The sequence below is a fragment of the Rhinopithecus roxellana genome, chromosome 2, assembly GCF_007565055.1.
Source record: "Rhinopithecus roxellana isolate Shanxi Qingling chromosome 2, ASM756505v1, whole genome shotgun sequence".
NCBI lineage: Eukaryota > Metazoa > Chordata > Mammalia > Primates > Cercopithecidae > Rhinopithecus > Rhinopithecus roxellana.
The window spans coordinates 94,428,567-94,454,152 of NC_044550.1; the positions used below are offsets into that span (position 1 = coordinate 94,428,567).

Sequence of the window (25,586 nt, forward strand, 5' to 3'; positions counted from 1 at the left end):
TCCCTTTAATTCTCTTCTTTCTCTTGCTTCTCCTACTCTGATACAACAAGTAGTCAGTGGGTCACCAGACTAATTGTGGACGGTGGAGAGCAAAATGAAAGAGGAGTGAAATGACATTTCAGTTGCTTTTTTTTTCATTTCATGTTTGCTTTAATCTCATATAAAAGTATAGAGGCTGAATATGCTCAGCAAATGATGTAGCAACTCATTTTCAGAAAACTTTTAAAAATTAATTTATGCCAGGAACAGAGACTGATAGGCTCAGCTTTTAACAAGACACACTCCCACTGGAATTTGGGATAAGAAATTCAAATAACTTTATGCCTATCAAAAATCAACCTGGGGATAGAATTCCATCAGCCTAATCAGGATTCTTGCCTTTGAAGTGCTCCTTTTGTTTCTTCATGCCTTTTCCTCTGGCACCCTTATTTCATGCACAAGATGATAAATATATAGGCATGTTCAGTGACCTTGTTCAGTCTAATAAAATTATATCAAAGTCCAAATGAAGTGTGAAGCTAGTTAAAGGCTTTTCATTATTTCTTCACTTACATAATGAAGTTATCAAAAAAACTTACATTAAAATGCTGAGGGTTTTTAGAAGACTTTGTATTGGACAAAGTGCAGCATCCTTTCTTGATAAAAACTCTTAACACTTTAGCTCTAGAAGGAAAATATCCCAACATATTAAAGTTTATTTATTAAAATCCCACGATTAACATTATAATCAGTGGAGAACAACTGAAAGTTTTTCCGCTAAGATCTAATACAAGACAGGGATGCCCACTCTCACTACTTCCATTTAGCATAGTACTGGAAGTACTAGGAGGAGCAATCAGACAAGAAAAAGAAATAAAAAGTATTCAAATAAGAATGGAAGAAGTAAAATTATTTCTATTTACAGATGACATGATCCTATATGTAGAAAACCCCAAAGATCTACCAAAAGCTGTTAGATGTAATAAATGAATTCAGTGAATTTTCAGGATATTTCAATCTACAAAAATCAGTAGTATTTCTATACACAAATAATGATCCAACTGATAAAGAAATCAAGAAAAAATCTTATTTTTGGTAAAGTAAAAAGAATCAATGAATAAATTTAACCAAAAATGTAAAGATTTATAAATGTTTTATACATTGATGAAAGAAATTGAAGAAGATACAAATAAATGAAAAGGTATATTATATTTGTGGATGGGAAGAATTATTAATATCATTAAAATGTCCTCCCTACCCAAAGCAACATGCAGAATTAACACAATTCCTATCAAAATTCTAATGATGTCCTTCACAAAAATAGAAAAACAAATCCTAAAATTCATACAAAACCACAAAAACCTGAAATAGACAAACTAATACTGAGAAAGAAAAGCAAAGTTGAAGACATGACACTTCTTGATTCCAAATTATATTACAAAGCTATAGTAATTTAAAAAGTATTGTATGGTCAAAAAAGAGACACAAAGGCCAATAGAACAGAACAAAAAGTCTAGAAATAGATTCAAACATATAAGGGCAACTAATTTTCAATAATGTCACCAGGAGGACACAGTGGTTAATAATAATCCCTTCAATAAATGGTCTTGGAAAACCGGATTTCCACCTGCAAAAGAATAAAAGCGGACCCTTAACTTATATCACACAAAAATCAACTCAAAATTGATAAAAGACCTAAATATAAGACTGAAATTATAAAACTCCTGGAAGAGAACATAGAAGAGCTTCTTGATGTTGGCCTTGACAATGATTTTCTGGATGTCACATTAAAAGCTCAGGCTTCAAAAGCAAAAATAAATAAATGGAACTACATCAGACTAAAAAGCTTTTGTACAGCAAAGGAAACACTGAAAAAATGAAAAGCCAATCTAGGTACTGGGAAAAAATATTTACAAAACAAACATCTTGTAAGGGGTTAATATTTAAAATTTATAAAGTACTTTTACAACTTGATAGCAAAAAGCAAACTGATTGAAAAATGGGCAAAGGATCTGAACAGCCATTTCTCCAAAGAAGACATAAACATGGCCAACATGTATATGAAAATGTACCTAACATGACTAATAATCAAGGAAATACAAGTTAAAACCACTATGAGATATCACTTCACACCTGTAAGGACAACTGTTACAAGAAAGATAAGAGATAGCAAATGTTGGTGTGGGTGTGGAGAAAACAGAACCTTAGTATATTGTTGGTAGGAATGTAGATTGAAACAGTCCTTAATTAGAAATAGAGCTACCATACAATCCAGTAATACTTTTTCAGGGTGTACACCCAAAGGAGATGCAATCACCACTTTGTAAATATATCTGCACTCTCATATTCATTAAAGCATATTCACAATAGCCAAGATTTGGAAAAAATGTTAATGTCATATCTGTGTGCATACATATATATACAGTTTGTGTATACACACACAATAAAATGTTATGCTATTTGCCACATCAATGGTGGACCTGAAGAACATCATGCTAAGTGAAGTAAGTCAGACACAGAAATAGAAATCTTGCATGATCTCACTTTTATGTAGAATACACACACACACACACACACAAACACATGCACACTCCTACAGTTGACCCTTGAGCAATATGAGGGTTAGGGGTGCCAACCTCATACACAGTCGAAAATCTGTGTATAACTTTTTACTTCCTGAAACCTTTACTACCGAAAGTTTTCTGTTAACTGGAATCCAGTAATATAAAGTTATTGTGACTTTTTTTATGTTATATGTACTCTACAAAGAACTTAAATACAGAGAGATAGAAAATTTAACAGTGGTTACCATTACCACAGGGTGGGGAGGCATGGTGGACAGACATAGGTCAAACGATAAAAAGTAGCAGCTATGTAGGATGAGCCAGTTTAGAGATCTAATGTACAATATGAAGATGAAGTTAATAAAACTGTTTTGTATTAAGGATTTTTGCTGGATAAGTAGATTTTAGCTGCCTTTGTCACAAAAAAAGTAACTATGTGAGATGATAGATATGTTAATCTGCTTCATAATAAACATTTTACTATCCCATATCATCATATTGTAAACCTCAAACATAAACAATACAATTTCTTTAAAAAATTAAACTTAAAACATCATCCTGGGGTTGAGTTCCATCAGCCTACTCTAGACCCTTGCCTTTGAGGTGCTCCTTTTGTCTCTTCCTGTATTTCTCCTGACACCCTTATTTCATGCACAGGATGATAAATATATAGGCATGTTAGGTGAGCTTGTTCAGTCTAATCCATCACAGTCCAAATGAAGTGTGAAGCCAGTTAAAGGCTTTTCATCATTTCCTCACTTATATAATCAAGTTATCCAAAAAAATCTTACATCAAAATGCTGAGGGTTTTCAAAAGGCAGACCATAGATTACCAAGAAAATAACTAGTTTCTAAATGTAGTCTTATTTTAAAATGTGTTCTTTTGGGATAATGACAATTCATAAACCCCCAAAAGAGAAATATATATATTTTAAAGTATGTAACATTAAATAGTTATAGAAGCAGAGAGCTTTCAACGTATTAAAAGCTCTCTATAATTTAATGGTTTTAAATTATTTAAAGTTGAAAATTATACAAAACCATGACCACTCAGGACTGTGGACACTGGTGCCATACTGCTGAACCATGAGTAACTTGACCTTTCGTGGTTACCATCTTTACTTGAGAGAATGACTCACTCACTTTATACCTTATATATCATCTTCAGCCAGAAAACACAACCACGAGATTTAAATCCACTTGGTGAATTAAAAATGTATCACTTTTGCAAAATATCCATTTACCCTTCATTTAACAGCAGTAACTCATGCCATTTTCTGGCCAGTTTTTCTTACTGCTCTCTGTACTTCCAGTCTGCTTAATTGGACTCAGGTGTATGTTGAAAGCCAAAATTCTCAGCTATCTTCCCACAAAGGCAGATGTACAGGGAAACCACAAAAAAAAAAGAGAAGCATTCCCAATGATGCTATGGGAGTAGGGAAGGGCAGAGTCTTTTAAATCCAGTTAGAAGAAATTATACTTAAAATAAGTTTTGAAGGACATATAAGAGTTAAATAGTACGAAAAAATTTATTCAAAACTAATGAACGAAATCCCTGTGGAGGTGAGAAGAAATGTGATCAGAACACTGGAGAGAAAGCCATTATAATATCTGGTTGGCATGTTACTCATGTTCACAGGTCACAAATACTCATGGGTAATTATGACGGCTCCTATGTATGTTAATAAAGGCATCAAAGAAAATCTGACAAAATTAATTTAAAATGGAATAACTAGTTATCGTTGGTTACTTATGGAGACCCCACATTGGAAAAATCATGTTTTTCATTTTATAGTAACATATTTAATGTTACTATAAATTTAAATTATATACATATTTAAGTGTTCATTTTTTATCATTCAATAAATATTGCAATTAATTAAATGCTAAGTATAGACTACCAGAAAAATGTCTTATGCATGTATTTGCACTTAATAGTACTTTTGTCCTTTTATAAACATCTTTATTTTACTATTTATTCAAATAATTCCTTTCCAATGTGAATACGGAAAGCCTGTAAATTCCATCATCATAAGTGATACAAAGAGCATGTGATTATTCATGAGCTTGAGTGTTTCCATTACCATAAGTTACTGTTAACTTAGAAAAATGACTATATCACTAAGTAACATTAACAATAATAATATAGAGTAGTAATATAATAAATATTTGTTTACGTCTACCCATTTGATTTGAAAGTGTATGGCTCTATGCCATTAAATTATCAAATGTTTATTATACTATGTAATATTAAGTGAAATAAGTGATTAGAAGATTATAGGAATGATCGTTTCTCAAATAATGGTTAAAATTTTAAAAATCAAAGCTATTACACCATTAAAAGAAAAAAGTGGGAATACATTATTTTTTCCAAAGGTTATTAAGGAAGGCACACAAATTACTAGAGTACCAAGCCTAAAATGAATTTAAGTACACTTTTTAGGAATAATAAAGTAAAAAAATAAAACTTATCATCAAGGTCCTCAGTATACTGACTTTTCCTGTCATCCAAATGCCTCATCACATTGGAAACTGGGCTGGGGAAGAAAAGGCATTCAGCTTTTTAAACTTTGGTTCAGGAGATTTCTCAAAAAATACTGAAATCTAAAATTAAGGAAACAATAGTGATATAGCAAATCCAATATTTCTTTCCTTTTTCAATTAATCTATTAAGAATGACATTCTGATTTGAACAAGTTTAGTCCATTCTGTTGGGTAAAATTTATAGTGGGTGCTTGTCCATCTGGCCGGCACCCTGATCACTATGTCATAGCCCGTCTCTCCAACAGTCTTCAGGCTCCCATGGGGTAGAATTAAGATGTCAAACCCTAGAAGAAAACCTAGGTAATACCATCCAGGACATAGGCATGGGCAAGGACTTCATGTCTAAAACACCAAAAGCAACGGCAGCAAAAGCCAAAATTGACAAATGGGATCTCATTAAACTAAAGAGCTTCTGCACAGCAAAAGAAACTACCATCAGAGTGAACAGGCAACCTACAGAATGGGAGAAAATTTTTGCAATCTACTCATCTGACAAAGGGCTAATATCCAGAATCTACAAAGAACTCAAACAAATTTACAAGAAAAAAACAAACAACCCCATCAAAAAGTGGGCAAAGGATATGAACAGACATTTCTCAAAAGAAGACATTCATACAGCCAACAGACACATGAAAAAATGCTCATCATCACTGGCCATCAGAGAAATGCAAATCAAAACCACAATGTGATACCATCTCACACCAGTTAGAATGACAATCATTAAAAAAATCAGGAAACAACAGGTGCTGGAGAGGATGTGGAGAAATAGGAACACTTTTACACTGTTGGTGGGATTGTAAACTAGTTCAACCATTATGGAAAACAGTATGGCGATTCCTCAAGGATCTAGAACTAGAAGTACCATATGACCCAGCCATCCCATTACTGGGTATATACCCAAAGGATTATAAATCATGCTGCTATAAAGACACATGCACACGTATGTTTATTGCGACACTATTCACAATAGCAAAGACTTGGAATCAACCCAAATGTCCATCTGTGACAGACTGGATTAAGAAAATGTGGCACATATACACCATGGAATACTATGCAGCCATAAAAAAGGATAAGTTTGTGTCCTTTGTAGGGACATGGATGCAGCTGGAAACCATCATTCTTAGCAAACTATCACAAGAACAGAAAACCAAACACCGCATGTTCTCACTCATAGGTGGGAACTGAACAATGAGATCACTTGGACTAGGGAAGGGGAACATCACACACCGGGGCCTATCATGGGGAGGGGGAGGGATTGCATTGGGAGTTATACCTGATATAAATGATGAATTGATGGGTGCTGACGAGATGATGGGTGCAGCACACCAACATGGCACAAGTATACATATGTAACAAACCTGCACGTTATGCACGTGTACCCTAGAGCTTAAAGCATAATAAAAAATAAAAAAATAAAATAAAAAAAAAGATGTCAAAAGATGCTCCTTTCTTGTCTGCCCCTCATTTTCTCTAGTCTATAAGAGCGGAAACTATGACATCATCTATGTGGTTTCATTATTTCCCTAGTGCCTAGAATGAAGAAGATGAGTAAATGTGTTTAATAACATAAAATGAAACCCTATAAACAAATTAAATTCTTGTTTTTGAGATTATAATCACTTTATAGGTGGTAAACAAGGTATACCTTTTCTCATAAACAAGAATTTGCTTATAAGCTTCAATTTTATTTTATTAACCAAATTTCCTTATCTTACCTTCTTTATTCTAAGCACCAGGGAAACAATGAAGCCACTAGACGATGCTATAGAACATTGAATTATAGACAGAAAGATCTTTGCAAGTTACAAGTTACATAGGTCTCCCCTTCTTAGTTACATACACAGAGATACACGAATTCATTATTTTGATCCCCACACAAGAATTTTTTTAAAGAAAAAGGATAAAAATCAAGGTAAAATATACGTAAATAAATATCTTAAAATAATTGTAGGAAGTTTAAAAGAATGTGTGTGTGTGTGTGTCAGATTATTATAAAAGGACACTTTAAAAAAGTCACCATAGGCTGGGGGGGCAGTGGCTCACGCCTTTAATTCCAGCACTTTGGGAGGCAGAGATGGGTGGATCACGAGGTCAAGAGACCAAGACCATCCTGGCTGACATGGTGAAACCCCGTCTCTACTAAAAATACAAAAAATTAGCCTGGCGTGGTGACAGGCGCCTCTAGTCCCAGCTACTCGGGAGGCTGAGGCAGGAGAATGGCGTGAACCTGGGAGGCGGAGCTTGCAGTGAGCTGAGATCCTGCCACTGTACTCCAGCCTGGGCAACAAGAGAGACTCCACTCCACCTCAAAAAAAAAAAAAAAAAAAAAAAAAAGGCACTATAATTACTTCACAGAATCACAGAATTCTTAAAACTGAAATCTAATGGAGTAAAAATTTGATACACTACAATGTGCAAGTTTTGAGTACAAAAGAAACCAAATACATATTTCCAAATATTTAAGTTTTGTATATAAATCAACACTTAGACAAAACTATGTGTAGGGTATTCCTTTCCTTCCTGATTCTTATTCTTTCTAGAACAATTAAACACACATTCCAGAACAGATTTTTTATCCTGGAAAATAATTTATTTTTGAACACTGATGGCAAATATAATTTATTTAAAAGATGATCAATAAAATTAACAATTGGTTATAATTTGGGCAAACCAATTTTATTTGCTCCAAAATGCTATGATGACTATTTTTTCCAATTATTACTTTCAAACCAGATGAGTGAGGTTGACTACTTGTGCTGAATGTCATAAGTACAGATTGCTTTTACAACAGCAAATCAGACAAATTGTTAGATTAAAATAATAATGGCATATGCAATTTAGTATTGTTTGGATGTGTTTTCCCTCCAAATCCCATGTTGAAATGTAATCTGCAACGTTAGAGGTAGGGCCTGGTTGGAGACGTTTGGGTCATGGGGGTAGATGACTCATAACTGGCTTGGCGCCATCCTCTCAGTAATGGATGAGTTCTTGATTTATGAAATCATGTGAGAGCCGGTTTTTTTTTTTTTTAAAGGGTAATTACTCTGTAGAAATTGTTTCACACTATAAAGTCAACAAACCTTCTAAAACGTGTCCATTAGAAAACACTAGTCAATATTTCCTTCTGACTTAAAATAAGAAATTTCAAAGAAATTAAAGGTATTCTTCAAGGCTCAGGACATGCTGAGATTCAATGTGCAATCTTGGGCTTTATGTGTGACTAGTCCGTAGTAGGAGATGGGAAAAAACAATAAAGAAAAAGAAATAATCACCTGCATCAAAACTGACAAATTTCACCATAACCTCTCAGCTTTTTAGTTGCCAATTACACAAGTAAAAGAGTGTTAGATAAGTAATGGGATTGATTGAGAAGTAAATACAGAGCTAAAAGTGAGCATTTCTAGAAAATATTGTTTCCTTCCTAGCTTCCTTCCTTCTGACCTTTCTAAAACTATTTGGTAAGCACTGTGCACCAGATGTATTATTCGGCATTAGAAATACAACTGTGATATTGTTCAGAAAACAGAAAAGACTGCAGAGTGATTGTGGAGTACAAGTGAGGAGTGGTATGAGATTAGGAAGGCTGGAGAGCAGTTCAACCTGATGGTTGTATCTATCGAGATTGTTTCTCCCGGTTTTCTTTCTCCAGGTGCTAGAAAACCTCAGTAGTCAAGCATTTTGATTAAGCTTATAAGGATTCATTTTTTCTACTGGGTGAAAGGTGCAAGGGAACGTAATCTTAAGTTGTACTAATGTATTTCTCTTAAAATAGATACATTATTTAACAGTAGCAGATAATTGTCTAGTTGTGCCTAATACCTATATAAACCTCTTAAAAAATGCTGACCGGAAAAACTAACTCTGGTAAATTATTAAGATAAAAGAGTCATACATTTTATAAGCCATTACTAATTAGCTAATTGTTCATCATTTGGGGAAGAGAGATTTTTGTTCATAAAAATTGGCTATGAGATATCTTGGGTTCATCCAGATGGTGTATGTAAGGACGAAAACTGTAAAACTAAAACCTTCCATTTAGGATATGTTTTGAACTGTGAGAAGAGCAAAAAATCCTTAAAACATACAGTAATTATCCTAGTTCTACTTCTTACTATCTCTGTAACCCTACACAAACCTCAACCTATTTAAGCATTAAATTTTCTCATCTTTATAGTAAAGATAATATGTGTCTAGATTTGTGCAAATGAAATAACAAATGTGGATTACTTGATATAATGGCTAGTAATTAATTCGCTGCAGTTATGATTTTTTATTACAAAATTATCCACGATTGAATTATCCACAATTGATTTATGCATCTATAAAGCTAAGAAAATTTAAGTCTTCAGGGTATAAATCTAGATGTAAATATCCACAACCTTGGCCCCTGTTTTCCCGTAGGTGTTCTCATTTGTTCTAATGGTAAAATTTAGGTCTTCTCAATACTGTTTACTTTACTTTTTTTTCCCAAGGCAACATAATTTCTATATAAAATTAACGTATGATAAGACTCCATTATGATGGTTAATTCCATGTATCAACTTGGCTAGGCTATGGTACTCAGGTGTTCTGTCAAATCCCAGTCAGCTATTGCTGTGAAGGTACTTTGTAGATGTTATTCACATTTAAATCAGAAGACTCTGAAGTAAAGCAGATTACTCTCCATAATATAAGCAGACTTAATCTAATAGGTTGAAGGCCTTAGGAGAAAAGACTGACGTCCATAGATGATAAAGGAATTCTGCTTCCAGGTGTCTTCAGACTGAAGACTGCAGCACTGACTCCTGCCAGAACTTTCAGACCACCACTCTGCCCTGCAGTTTTGGGATTGTTAGCCCCAGTAACCGCCTGAGCCAATTCCTTACAATCTTTCTCTTTCTCTTTCTCTTTCATCCCCCCACTCCCCACCACATATGCATTATCTTGGTTCCATTTCTCTGGAGAACCCTAATACACCCCTGTAATCTTTTCTAAATTGTTTCTATTTGGGCCTCAATAACCTAGCACTATTCCTAAATTTAGCAATCAGTCCTCATCAAGTCAATCATCAAAAAAAGGAACCTACGTTTGCTGGAATATGGGGATAAAAATGATTTTAAATATCAATCTATTGATAAAGAAAGAAACTCAAGACCTAAAAGTTTCAAAAGACCTTTGAATATCAGAAAGTATTAATAGTATGGCCTGAAAATCCCTTATAACATCTCACTTACCTTTACAGTTACTCAAACCTTTACAGTTACTAAGGCAAACCTGACTAAATACAATCATTGTGACAGAAATGCCAAGGGTCGCATGCAAGAGAGGTAATCATTTTATACTTGGTCTTCACTAATGTAGTGTTAATAATAATATAGTCATTGGTGCTTGCCACATGCACAGACATAGAAGCAAAATAGTGTCAAATATTTAGTATCATACAGCACTACCAAAAGGTATCAACATATTTGCTATGGATTTTTTTCTGTTCAGACTGATGCATATCACAAGGGAAAAATAAGTCATCCCATTTTTAAATGACTTCAGGTAATACCAAACCCCTTAGCAATCCTAATATTTAATTGGCCTAAAATTAACTCCCTAGTGACAAAAAAGATACAGGAGTACAGAATTATGAAATCAGAGAACCAAATAATTATCAGAATTAATATGCTCCTGCCCTAAGAATTTAGGAATCTAAGATGCAGCTTTTCTGAGAAGGATAGAGATAGTTCGTTTTTGTGCTGCTAATTTTATTTTTTTCACACAGCTGCCTTGTGGAAATATCATTAGCTCCACTAGTAAGGGCTTTAATTTTATAGTCCTTCTATGACACTAAATAACCAAGTGATAGGTTTCTCAGGAAACACACTGAGTGTCTGAAACAACTTACTCTGTGAATAGTCATTAGGCCTTCTGATTCCTAAATTTTATTCTTAGATTTTTCTTGATTTTTTTCTTAAACTCAGTTTGATTCTTATTTGAGTACCTTGTGCTCTCTCTATATATATGAATGATGGAATTAAGCATGTTTCTTATTCCCAATGGAAACAACAGCTTAATTAAATGATTTACACAGCCTTTTCTGATATTTTCCTTAATATAGCCCTTAATAGTTTCAAGTGTACTGCAGTGAAGCTAGAAGGGAGTAGGACATTTGTGTTCTTTTGTGCTGTACCTCTGGCATCTGGAACAATACTGGCACATAGAAACGACTCATAAATCCTTATCAAGTGATTTGATCAATGAATAATCTCACATGCACTATTTTATACAAGTAACTTTCCTATGGCCAAAAGAGAAATTCTTTTTTAAATAATAAGACCAAGATTTAAAGAAGTAATTTACCTAAATCACACAATAAATAAGGGACAGAACTGAACATAAAATCAAGGTTCTTTGATTTCTCAGCTGGTGCAATTACCATGCACGGAGAACTGCACGGCTTGTAAATGACAAAGGAGATTATTGTGGAATGAAGTCAATGTCATCTACTCTTTTAGAGACTCAATATAGATTTTTTTTTTCTGCTTTTAAGGTAAAACTAAGGACAAGTTCTTTTTCATCTAACAAGGTAGGTTTTTTAATGGAGAATGCAGACTTATCGGATATGAGTTAAACAAAAGCAAGCTTTAATATTGATAGTAGTAAGTGACATACTTAAGAAGAAAAATGGATGGTCCCAAACCCAGGGAAAACTAAGGGTTACAACTTTCATAATTTCAGGTAAAATGTCATGCAAACATGCATGCAGTATTTCTCTCTCTCATCTCTCAATCTCAGTGTGTGTGTGAAAGAGAAAGAAACACAGAGAGAGAGAGAGATAAAGACAGACAGAGATAGACACAGAGAAAGAATGTAGCTAAAAGTCTGCTTCTGCATCTGTCACATCACAAGAAGCACTGCATCTGTTTTGGTCTGAGAGAGACAGTAATCCCACCATCATGAACCTTAGGCATAACAATCTGCCAATCTGTCCTACACAGAATGTCACTGAAATGTGCTCTTTTATTAATCTATAACACAGTACTGATGTGCAGTGATGGTCTTATTTTACACGTAAGACCTCAGTTTTCTGAAAATGCATCCTTGAACCCAATCACATTCCTAATTCAAAAAACAGTACATATATCTAAATCCAAATAACTTCAATATAATAAAGTTACATCATCTTGCTGGTAGCTTTGGACCTAATGGTGTCAATGACTGTATTGTCGTGTTAGGAAAGGGATAAAGTCTTTGTACCAAGTAACTTTAGTTTGGAGATGCCTAACTCCCCACCTGCTCAACCTTGTACAGCCAGAAGAGACAGAAAAGTCTCTGGACAGAGGTGACTCTTAAACAGAGGCCTGACTGAGGGATAGGTAAACACAAGGAGAAAGTGCAGGAGCAAAATTATGTGTCCAGTAAAGATCTGGGCTTTTTGGAGGAACATGGAAAAATCAGTCTGGTTGCAGGAAAGAGTGCAAGTTGGATATAATGTAAGTGAGGTTTCTTCACCTCCCTTAACAATTTTAGTTAATGAGGTAACAGAGAAACAATTATAATTGGGTCTGTACTTTCCATCAGACCTAAGAAGTCCAAGCTCCTAGATTACATTACCGAGTACTGATGGTACTATTGGTATATGAATACTTAAATATCACTACAGTGTTAATTAGTATGCTATATTTGGATGGGTTCATATTTTCTCTGTTAAAATGGAGCTTAACATCTAATAATAATAAAATTTTGACTTATTTCAAAAATGCTGGTATATTTTACTATAGTAATTAAATTAAAAATATGGCTTGAGGTTAAAAATAAAAATATAAGAAGATAATCATACAAAGGCCTAGGGAAAATGAAAATTATCAAAAAAAGGAGAAGCCTTTCTCCCATGAGTTGAAAAACCTGGCATCACAGCTGCTGATCTTTCTTCCCCTAGAACCACCACAACCCCAAGATGAAATGATACCACCTAGAGAAAAAGTTCAGGGCTGCAGTTTATAGAGAACACCATGTGGCACGCAGACTCTCCCTGTGTTGGCGGGCAGTGTGGCTGTGGGATGAGATTATGTTCTCCTCCTGATACTGTTGCTGGGAGTCTTCTGATTCTATAAGTGGTTTATCAATGAGCACTGAGTTTACCAGGGGCATAATCCCAGGGAGCAGAAGGAGCTGGTAATGAGATAGAGGGAGATTATTTTTTTCCACCTTTTTAATGGAACTATGCAAAGGAGGGGTTGTGATTTCTTCTCTACACTAGTACAGGATTCTGCACATAGTAAACTCTTATTAAGCTAAAATTGAAAAATAATAGACACCATTTGTCACTAGCTCAGTATTGTGATTTCATTTGGAATTTCTTGTAGCCATATTCTTATGACAAAGTATGTAATATTTGAACAAACAAAGGAAAATAGTAGTAAGTTTATATGGATTAGTAAATAATACACTAATACAATAATATTGAATAGTTTCAGAAACACAATATGTTCCCAAAGTGCTACAGAAACCAATGAAAATACAATTTTCCTAATTAATGTCAGTTGATGTAATAAACGTCACTTCAAAAAATTAATTACTTGGATTTAAAATACACACACACATAATTGTAGAGGCTGGAAAGGGTACTTTAATGAGAAAACTTTGCACATTCATCCTTTCTTATAGGATAATATGACAAATATCCTTTTTATAAGATACTATTAATATGTCTTCTCATTTGTAGTTAATTACTCTCCATGTGGCAAAGTCTCTTTTTTAAAAAAAGAAAATTTTGATTTGCATAAAAACAATTAGATGACCTATAACCTATAGTAATACTAAACAAGTCAGGAAAAATACTGAGAAGAAAGTTTTGCTCAGTCTAAGAATATTTTAATAATTTCCAGAGGGAGAATTTGAATACTGGCTAAATGTTTATGGCAAGGATATACTAGGAAAAAATTAACTCCATACTAGATGGTAAAACTTCTGATATTGGACATTTGGGTTCATTCACCACTGACTCTCTAGCAGTGACTTATCTTTGTACTTTGCAAATGCTGATTAACTGTTTCTTGATTGAAATTACAGGACTTTAATAAAAGTCATATCCTTTAGTAGTAAAAGCACTGAATTTAAAAAGACAAAATTTTCCCAATGCTTAATTGTGAAAAAAATTCATGATTAGGCACAGAGTTATACATTTTTTAATGCAGGAATTTATATTGAATTATAGCTTCTGTGCTGGTAATTTTTGTTGGATATAATAAATATAGAGTTATTAGATAAATTCAGCATATGCTGAATTTAAAGAATTTTATGTCACTTGAACTTTTGCATAAGTGTTTGTAAAATACTCTTGCCTAAGATGGAAGATTAGTGCAACTAACCTTTCAAGAAGGTCAATTATATAAAATTGCTACCTAATAGTATTCTAGCTGTCCGTTTAATATTCATCTAATAACTTTAAAATTTATTTCAGAGTTGCATTGACTGAAAATTATATGGAGCTTGGTAACGATAAAATATTTCAAGGCTTAAGTTTTATTAAAATATGAGAACTGGCATGGTGCTCCTTTATTTTTTATAAAGGGAGGGATTATGCAGCAGAGGAGACAGTGATATATCATCTTTAAGCAGATAATGTTTTATTTATGTCAAGACAGCTGAATATGAGTCTGGGCATCCAAAATTCACCCTAATCCTCAGAGACATTTATGTTAATAATCTCTTGCAAGGCACTCTAACTCTTACCATTTTGTAAGATTTAGTAAGTAATAAGTAATACAGTTTAGACCAATGTAGAATTTGGTGTTTAAGGAGAAAATGTCATCAGAACTGCTACATCCACTTGCCATCTTTATCTCCATTGCTCTAGTCCAACCTGCCATCTCTCACCTGAATCATGCAACAGCCTTCTCACTAGGCTACTTAATATCCATTCTAAACAACATTTACCTTCCTAAAACTTGTTTTCAATTCTGCAACCAGAGAAATCTTCTCAAAGTAAAAGTCTCATCATCTCATTTCCTTATTTAAAATCCTATTTTACTGGAGTCCCACTGCTCATAGGAGAAAAACAAAATCTTAGTCTGTCTTGCAAGCTCCCACAGTGTGGGGTCCCCATTGCCTCTCCCACTTTAGCCACCTAAGCCTTCTTTATCTCCTCACACCCACCAAGCTTCTCCCTCCACAAAACATTTGTATGAATACGCCCTCTGCCTAAATACATTGACCTCCTTTGACTAATTAACTCCTACTCTCCCTTCAATTTTAGCTCCCAAATTAGATAAAATTTTTCTTTTTAAGACTTTCATGGTCTTGTGTATCTTTTTGTATCTCATATATAATGTGTGTATCACATATATGTGTATACATATACACAAGACACACACAATTATATATATACACACAAGCACACTATATACACAATGTATATCTAATTTTTAGCACACACTAAGGCATAACAAGTTATATTAACTATGGTCAAGAAGTATAACTAATTTCATGCTAGGGAATAGACAAAGAAAGGACTCCAATTTGAAGACACAGAAGAGGCATTCTAATAAAATTCTAAAATCTTACAAAATAAAACCCCCCAAAATAGTACCATTCCAAGTTATTTATTTCCATGACAGTTTTTTGATAACTTTTCTATAATGAACAGTGCTAAATTATGATGCTTCTTCGGGAAGGTGATTATATTTTTAGTTCCATCAAATAGATGTGTTAAGTGCTGCTTAGAACATGACAATATAGCCCTAGCTCAAAGATTTTCTATAAATAATTCTTCCTTAGATTTATGATCTTCTTTTTATATTGTGGCAACACAGTCCATGAACTACTGTTATTTTTAAATTTGGTTTGAAGTTAATGTATTTTAGCTAAGGACTATGCCACAGTTGCTTGAAATTCTATTTTTAGTATCACATTATAAATTATCTGAATGTAGACAAAATTAAATCATTTGCCAGTGTCAGCTTTTTCTTTTGGGACTCAATCATGCATACAACCTATAATAGACAATTCATGCTGTACAATTAGAACTTCAGGTAAAAAGTGTTTTTTTCTCTTCATTTTCTCTGAAATTCATTAACATAAACTAATGAATGAAATACACAAACATTACATTGACAAACAATTAATAGCTATGAAACACTAATAGGTTTTTCATAAAGACATTAATATGTAGACATAATCTGGCTCCCTCTAGATCTCTGTGCACTTCCTAGACCACATAGTATAATGAGAGCCTGCCACAGATCAATACAGTGAATATAGAATAATTTAGAAAATATTTAAAAATATAATCACTAAACGACTAATAAATATATAGCAATTTTTAAATATTTCTATAAAATATTTTCAAAAATAAAACTGACCTTGTTAAGGTTTAAAAGCAAGAATTGTACAGTATGTGTTTTCTAAGTTAGGTATATAGGTATCAGAGAAAGCAAGGCATATTAGTAAGCGAAAAAAGCAACTTGCAGAGAAATAGAAGTTCATTTTTTTCAAAGAATATCATCTCTCTCCTTCCTTCCTTCCTTCCTTCCTTCCTTCCTTCCTTCCTTCCTTCCTTCTATACATGTATTGATAACATATAACATATACACATTTTTAGTGTTTACATGTACATTTATAAAAGCATCTGATGTATGTGCAAGAAAAAACAGTTAAAATACTGTTACACATATTTTACAATTGTATATTTTAAATTAAATAAATAATTCTAAATTAAACAAAGAAGAAGCTCCCAAAGTCAGCTACATAGTGATGCTCAATATATGCAAGTGAAGACTCCTGTTATTAGAAATTAGTAATTTGATATTCTTTATAGTTTTCCAACCTCACATTTTTCCTCTGAAAATTTAAGTTCACATTTTTGTGCTGTTCTTAATGGAGATAGAAAATATCTAGACATAAGACTTCTTATTTTAAACAAACCATTCATGTCAAATGATAGAGTCTCAGAATTTGAAGTGACCAAGAGATCAAAGTATGAATCCCTTATTTTTAAGCTGAAGCATTTAAACTTAAAGACTATTACCAATTTAGCCTTAACTTCCCTCAGCCTAATACTAAAAAGTTCTAGTTCTTATACTTGCCTCGTATTTTATATTTTTACAGCTGTTAACTTTTTCCATTCTCCAATTGTTTGATCACTAAATTTTAACAGGTTATATGACTTCAGGATTCAAAAAGTAAAATGTTAAAAAGCAACATACATTAAAAACTCGCCTCAAGTCTCTATTCCCACCTACCCAATCCAATTCAATTCACTCTACACAGTCACACTGATTATTGCCAAATGAATGTATAATTGATCTTTTAACTTTCCCAAGGTAATGCATAAAAAGTGGTATTTGAGAATTATCTGTTCAAATCTTTACTTTTGATCCACTGAGTATTTGGTCTATTTCTTTATAATGTTTTGTTTGTGTAGAAAATCTTTTCCCCATTTTGTCACTTACCTTTTGACTTTGTGAGATCTCTTGCTATATAAAAGCTTCTAATTTTTATGTGGTCAAAAGCATCAATCTTTTCTTTCAATTTTCTTAATCTTGAATGCCAGAAAAGCCTTCTCACTCTGTGGTTATAAATAAATATCCTACGTTTTCTTCTGGAAGTTTTATTGCTTTGTTTAAACGTACATTTTTAACTTTTGGAGCCAAAATTATTCCAGGCTGATGCCGGATACCATGCATAGTGCTGGGTGATGCAGCATTGACAAGATAAGCAGGTAACCACCATCATGTAATGTAAAATACAGCAGAAGAAGAAGCCAACCATAACCCTGATTCAAATAAAGTGCAATGAAATTCATGAGAGAAAAAGGTCAGGATTTTATGGGAGCATATAACAGGGACATTTAATCAAGTCTAGGAGAGACGAAAAGAAAAAAAATCATCATAGGAAAGTGACACTTAGGAAGAGGTAGGAAAGAAAACTACTGGCCCTTAGTCCACTGAAGGAGGAAGCAGAGGAAAGAGGTAAGAAGAACGAAAGTGCTCCAGGAAGAGGTTTCCCTTTAGAACATGCCAGCCTCTTGGAGTAGAATCTTCAAAGTCTTGTATGAAATCTATAATTCCTTGGTGGGAGGGAGGCAATAATGGGAAATCATAAGAAATTTTTTAAAAACCCTGAGGTTCAGATATAGATATTCTCAATACAACAGTGGCAGAAACTCATAAAATGTAAAGCTGGTTTGCTCAACACCGCAATATGAAATTTTACAACTTTTTCCCTATATAAGTCTTCAGTTTTCCATTTACATTTCTATCTCTTCACTCACCCCATTGATTATAGGTACAAATTTACAATATTTGATTTGAAATAAACTGACAAAACAGTATCTCCCTCAAATATTATCTATATGCTTTTGCCACATACCTCTTTTCAACCTTTCCATATCACCTATGTGGTGAATAGTTATCCACTTTTAGCTTCCACATTGAAGCTAAAATTCTACCAAAAGAATTACATGTCCATAGTTTCACACACAAAACACAAAAGGATATACTCTGCACTGATGGACATGCATTGTGCCTGAAATAGAAAGGGTTACACCAGTTAAATAGTAGCAAGAAGTTTGCCTAGCCTATTGATAGAAAACAAACCTCCATAGAAATTAGTTGATAAAGACTCATACAGAATGGTATACTTAAACAATAACATAATCAAACATGAAATCCCTTGGTGGTATGACCCCTAAAGTAATGATCAACTCCCAATGTTGACCTGACCATTTGAGATACACAGGAAAGGCCCAAGCCTCATCAGACCTGTCCGTGTAGTCTCAGCTAGCCATAATGCCTAAATGTAATTCCAAGATTCTTAGTAATTATAAATAGATCCCAATACCCACACCTACATAGAGTATGTTGTCTAAAAATATTGGTACAGCAAAATGAAAAGAGTTATTTGGATGGCTGGTAGTGACAGTGGCACAACTAAGTGAATGTACTTAATGTCACTGAACTATGCAAAATGATTAAGATGGTAAATTTCATATTGTGTATATTTAATCACAATTTTAATGAGACATAAGGATTTAAAAAGCAAAACAAAATTTTTAAAATGTGCATTAACGATATAAAGTAGGTCATTCTAGACAAATCCATTTTATTTTCCTCACAGAACTCCTGAAGAATTACATTTTGATGCCCAGGATGGGTGTTGGGAATGGGCAAAAATGTCAGTAAACCTCAACTCTGACAGTTATTTCTGCATTTGCTGTATGTTGTGTTAGCAACTACATTAGTTTTAGTTAAGACTCTAATACTAATATTTTCAGATAAATATTATAGCACACATAAGGCATCTGAGTGAATGGTTATATTTGTTTGAATTTAGCTTTTATTTAAAAGACAAAAATATTGCCATCACTATTTCCAATAACTTCATTAGGAAAATTTCTTTCCACACTTAACCAATCTTGGGTTCTGCACACGTCCAATAAGTTTTATCTGATAGTTACCATACACTAGCAAAACAGATTTTATTATAGAATAATATATACTGCCAGACAACATTAAGTACTTACAGACATAAGGATCGTTGAAGAGTAATATATTTCAATGATTAAACTTCATGTTTGTTTTCATGACATCTGAGGCTCAGTTGATCTAAAGGAAGAGCTATTAACTAAAATATTTGCTGCAAACTCTGGAGAGTTTAAAAGAAAGACTTTTTTCCCCCATTGAGATAAGAAGATACCTATATGATCTATACAAAATAAATTACTTATTTTCAGAAAAAAGTAAACACTAAAATTCCTTCTAAATTGTAGAAGATATTAAAACTAGTCTCACACACACACACACACACACACATTTCAAGCTAATATTTAAAGTTCTTTGCAAGAGTCTATTATTTTACTGAGGGCTTAATAAGACAAATGCCGATTTCTGGTTTGTTTTGTTTTGAGATGGAGTCTTGCTCTTGTTTCCCAGGCTGGAGTGCAGTGGTGTGATCTTGACTCACTGCAACCGCTGCCTCCAGGTTCAAGTGATTTTCTTGCCTCAGCGTTCAGAGTAGCTGAGACTACAGGCACCTGCCACCATAACCAGCTAATTTTTGTATTTTTAGTAGAGATGGGGTTTTGCCATGTTGGCCAGGCTGGTCTCCAACTCCTGACCTCAGGTAATCTGCCAGCCTCAGCCTCCCAAAGTGCTGGGATTACAGGCATAAGCCACTGTGCCTAGCCAATTTCTGGTTTTAATAATCTTTGAAAATGCAGTAATTCTGAAGCCCCATAGTCACCAATGTGAATAATGTGTTAAATTCAGGATCTTCTTGAAGGTAGAAAAATTGCCTCAATTAATCGTTACTTTGGTGTATGGCTCTGCTTTTTAAAAAACCTGTCATCCTCAAAGAATTGATATCATTTAGCCATGCTCTATGTGATTCTATTTTGTAAAAAATTGAGAACCAATACACTGCTCACTTCTAACTTCCTACTACTGACTTTTATTCAAGCAGCGATGCCTCTATGAGCCAGTGCAATCTTTTTGGCTTCTATTTGGAAGGGTGCCTTTTGTGTTATCTGACCCTACTGTTCCATTCTTAAAAGCAGAAACAGTATGATCTGAGGTGAAGAGGAAAAGCTCTTCCACTCTCAGTTAAAAACTCAGATTTGCTCAGATCGGTCTTTCTTTACTTTCTTAGTGACAGAAGCTCACATGAATAAATGCCTCAGGGCAATGTTGCGCTATTTGAGAACTCTTTAAGTTCTGAGCTAAATTAAAGACCCCTGAAGAGTTCTTATTCTTATCTCCTACCATTTAATTAGCTAAATATTATCAGGTTCTTTATAATATAAGGGCTATTCTTAAGTACGCTACCTGTGGACAGGGCCTTGAAGGTGTGTGACTAAATCCCAAAACTAGAGAGGAATGTATCCAAAACTAGCCTAGAACAAGGATGTCTAAATTGTCAAAAGTAGTTTCCATGTTTGTGAATCAATTATTTGTAAGTATTATTATTATTAAAAACAATATGACTTGAGATGGTATCAATTGCCTTCAACTATGGCTGAAGCAATCTTTTTTTTTTTTTTTTTTTTTTTTTGCATGAAATGCACATAATCTTCTGATCTTGCTCAACCCTCAACGCCATTTATGGGCACTGGGTACACTTGTGTGTTGGAGAGATAGTCTCCAAGGATTTGGTATTTCTGCCCATCCTCTAAGCAAAAAACATTGACAGCTTTGTTCATGGAAATCTACAAAGCTGCTGTGGGGGCAGGGAGCAGATTTGCTTATGCACCAGGGTCATAAAACTAGGTCTCCCTCCTCTCCTGGAGATGTTTCACGGTGATAGAGAAAGTGTCTCCCTCTGGATCAGAGGGCAGATTGGTTTCCTGACCAATAAAATATGAATAATGTCTCTCTCTAAAGTGGAGGATGAGTAGGTATGCTTGAAGTCCCCTTATAAGTCGGGATTTCCAAGACTCCTTAGTTGTGGCACAGACCCACCATGTGTATAGTGTCTACCCAGGTTTCCTCCACATCGCCCCCATAGGACCCGGGGGGATGGGGATTTGACATGAACTTGAAGCTCATGCTGTCTGCTGTGCTGTGAGTAATGAACAGCTACATCATTCGGGTGTGTTGTCTCCTCACTGGCTCAACCAATGGAAGCTTGGCAAGGACCACCTGCACCTGCAATATTTGCTGCTGCTTAGGATCAGCTTGAGCACTTGACAACACGGACCCCAATTGTAGGTAAATGAAGAGAAATCAATACAATGTTTTTAGTAATAAAAATAAAGTATAGCCTTTAAAAGTGACTAGTCACAATTGTTTCATGCAATGATAGGAATTATATTATTTATAACTATTTTCACCAACATAGATCTATTCAGCCTTGATGGCAGGTAGCTTGTTTTGTATGTTATTTTCCCCATCTTTTTTGATTCTTCAAATCTCAATTTAGAAAATCTAGTAAACCTATACATTATTGTAAATGGCAATTATTTCTAACACTGTGAAGCCCTTCGGAATACTCAGATTGAACATGGGCTCGGAAATTCTGGGTGTTTTCTTATAATTTTCCATTAAGGGCCATTTCTAGCACTCCTTCAAATGCCAAGTCAGTGAGCAGCGCACAGTTAAAACTCAAAAGCTGAGGGCAACATAAAGAATCCAAATCTGACTTTTGACTGCCTATAGTCCCAGGAAATTATTTCTCTCTGCTTTTGCCACATTTGGTTGTGGATTTTACATATGATCAAGTACATATACAAAAATGCTTTCTCAACCCTGGCCAAGATAGCACAGACAGAAGAACGACTGGGGTGTTTCCAAATGTGAGAGGTGGGTAACCACACTGCACTCCTGTGCTGCGGCCCGTGGCTGCACTGCCTGCAACGCCCTGCCTGCTGCTGCCTTACTGGTTGGCAAGACGAAGCTCTCCCTGGTGGCGGCGTTGCTGCTGCTGCTTGGTGCGGCACGTTTGAGGAGAAGAACAAGAAGTAGGACGTGGGCACGTTGGTCTGCGTCGATCTGGGGACCAGCTACTCCTGCGTCTGCGCCTGGAGATCATCGCCAACAATCAAAGCAACCGCATCACGCCATCCTATGTGGCCTTCACTCTTGAAGGGGAGCATCTGATCGGTGATGCCGCCAAGAACCAGCTCACCTCCAACCCCGAGAACACGGTCTTTGACGCCAAGCGGCTCATCGGCCGCACGTGGATCGGCCTGTCTGTGCAGCAGGACATCAAGTTCTTGCTGTTCAAGGTAGTTGAAAAGAAAACTAAACCACACATTTGAGTTGATATTGGAGGTGGGCAAACAAAGACATTTGCTCCTCAAGAAATTTCTGCCGTGGTTCTCACTAAAATGAAATGAACTGCTGAGGCTTATTTGAGAAAGAAGTTTACCCATGCAGTTGTTACCATACCAGCCTATTTCAATGATGCCCAACGCCAAGCAACTAAAGACATTGGAACTATTGCTGAGCTAAATGTTATGAGGATCATCAATAAGCCTATGGCAGCTGCTATTACTTATGGCCTGGATAAGATGGAGGGGGAGAAGGCATCCTGGTGTTCCACTAATGGAGATACTCATCTGGGTGGAGAAGACTTTGCCCAGTGTGTCATGGAACACTTCATCAAGCTGTACACAAAGAAGACTGGCAAAGATGTCAGGAAAGACAACAGAGCTGTGCAGAAACTCCAGAGAGAGGTAGAAAAGGCGGGACAGGCCCTGTCTTCTCAACATCAAGCAAGAATTGAAATTGACTCCTTCTGTGAAGGAGAAGACTTTTCTGAGACCCTGACTCCAGCCAAATTTGAAGAGCTAAACATGGATCTGTTCCAATCTACTATGAAGCCCATCCAGAAAGTGTTGGAAGATTCTGATTTGAAGAAGTCTGATATTGATAAAATTGTTCTTGTTGGTGGCTCTACTCGAATTCCCAAGATTCAGCAACTGGTTAAAGAGTTCTTCAATAGCAAGGAACCATCCAGTGGCATAAACCCAGATGAAGCTGCAGTGCATTGTGCTGCTGTCCAGGCTTATGTGCTCTCTGGTGATCAAGACACAGGTGACTTGGTGCTGCTTGATGTATGTCCCCTTACACTTGGTATTGAAACTGTGGGAGGTGTCATGACCAAACTGATTCCAAGGAACACAGTGGTGTCTACCAAGAAGTCTCAGATCTTTTCTACAGCTTCTGATAATCCACCATTACAATCAAGGTCTATGAAGGTGAATGACCCCTGACAAAAGACAATCATCTTCTGGGTATATTTGATCTGACTGGAATTCCTCCTGCTCCTTGTGGGGTCCCACAGATTGAAGTCACCTTTGAGATAGATGTGAATGGTATTCTTTGAGTCACAGCTGAAGACAAGGGTACAGGGAACAAAAATAAGATCACAATTACCAATGACCAGAATCGCCTGACACCTGAAGAAATCAAAAGGATGGTTAATGATGCTGAGAAGTTTGCTGAGGAAGACACAAAGTTTAAGGAGTGCATTGATACTAGAAATGAGTTGGAAAGCTATGCCTATTCTTTAAAGAATCAGATTGAAGAGAAAGAAAAGCTGGAGGTAAACTTTCCTCTGAAGATAAGGAGACCATGGAGAAAGCTGTAGAAGAAAAGACTGAATGGCTGGAAAGCCATCAAGCTGCTGATAGTGAAGCCTTCAAAGCTAAGAAGAAGGAACTGGAAGAAATTCTTCAGCCAATTATCAGCAAACTCTATGAAAGTGCAGGCCCTCCCCCAGTAGCAAAGAGGATATAGCAGAAAAAGATGAGTTGTAGACACAGATCTGCTACTGCTGTAATATTGTAAATACTGGACTCAGGAACTTTCCTTAGAAAAAAATTGAGAGAAGTTAAGTCTCAAATGTAATTGGAATCGTCACCTCAGAGTGGAGTTGAAAATGCTATAGCCCAAGTGGCTGTTTACAGCTTTTCATTAGCAGTTGCTCACATGTCTTTGGGTCGGGGGCAGAAGAATTGGTCATCTTAAAAAGCGGGTAAAAAACCTAGATTATGGCATGTGTTCACCTTCAAAATGTTCTGTTTAACAATTGGCCATGTGCATCTGGTGTAGGAAGTTTCTTCTGCCGTAAGTGACACCAATAAATTTTAGTTATTTACGCTGGTCTAAAAAGAATACTCTCTCAAAGGAAAAATTTTTAGAAAGAGTATCCGAGAATGTCCAACTTTTGACTATTGAGTTTAATCTTCATAGGAAATCCTGTTATATTTGCATGATAGGAAGTTTTTCTCCTTCAGCCTTGAAGCAATAGTTTCAGACTTTTTAGGGCAGAGGACACATTACCGAGCTAGCCACTTGGGCATGTCCCTGGAAATCATGGTACTCCTTTTTGTGTTTTTAGTAGCAAGAAGCAATTGTTTTTATTGTTGTTTCTTTGTTGTTATTGTTGTTTCTTTGTTGTTATTGTTGTTTCTTTGTTTCATTTCAAACACTCAGGAAATTGTCATTCCCTCAATGGTCAGCTGACCTCAGGATAGATAAACAGAACTGTGTAAATCTCTTTGCCTACTGAAAAGAATGGCATTGTCTGATAGTGATTGGATCAAGATCATAATTTTCACCATTTTCTTCAATATGCAATGTAAACAATACTCAGACTATGGATTGAAAGTCAATGCAAAGTCCTTTTAATTAAAGTAAATTTGTTCTTTCTTAATCTTCATACAGCTGAAGTTGAATCACCATTGCATACCTCCCTCATGCTGTGTTTGCACAAATGCAAAGAGCAATTCATACTCTGCACATTAATACAGCTATAAAGTATCTGTTAGAATACATATTAGAAAGTAATTACTTTTACAGAATATGTCATTAATTTAGTGTGTCATCATGCATTGTTATTTAACAAAGAAATGTTGCCAATAACTCATTTTGTTTTCTCTCTGGGTATAATATTTGTAATTATCTCTGCAATTATTTCTACAAAATTTTTGGAAATGGTATTATTTATTCTTCTTTTTGCTTTGAGAAATGCAATTTTGAATGATGACTCTAAAGTTGTGTGCCTTCTCCACCAACAACTATAGAGTTA

General features: G+C 35.1%; 1 protein-coding gene and 1 pseudogene across 1 annotated transcript in view; one reads left to right on the forward strand and one right to left on the reverse strand.

The window, feature by feature from the left end:
* The window catches only part of MARCHF1 (membrane associated ring-CH-type finger 1), an 841,275-nt gene that overhangs the window by 625,050 nt on the left and 190,639 nt on the right, over nt 1–25,586 (reverse strand). The gene's annotated exons all lie outside the window — the stretch shown is intronic.
* LOC104672209 lies at nt 12,500–24,312 on the forward strand (annotated as a pseudogene).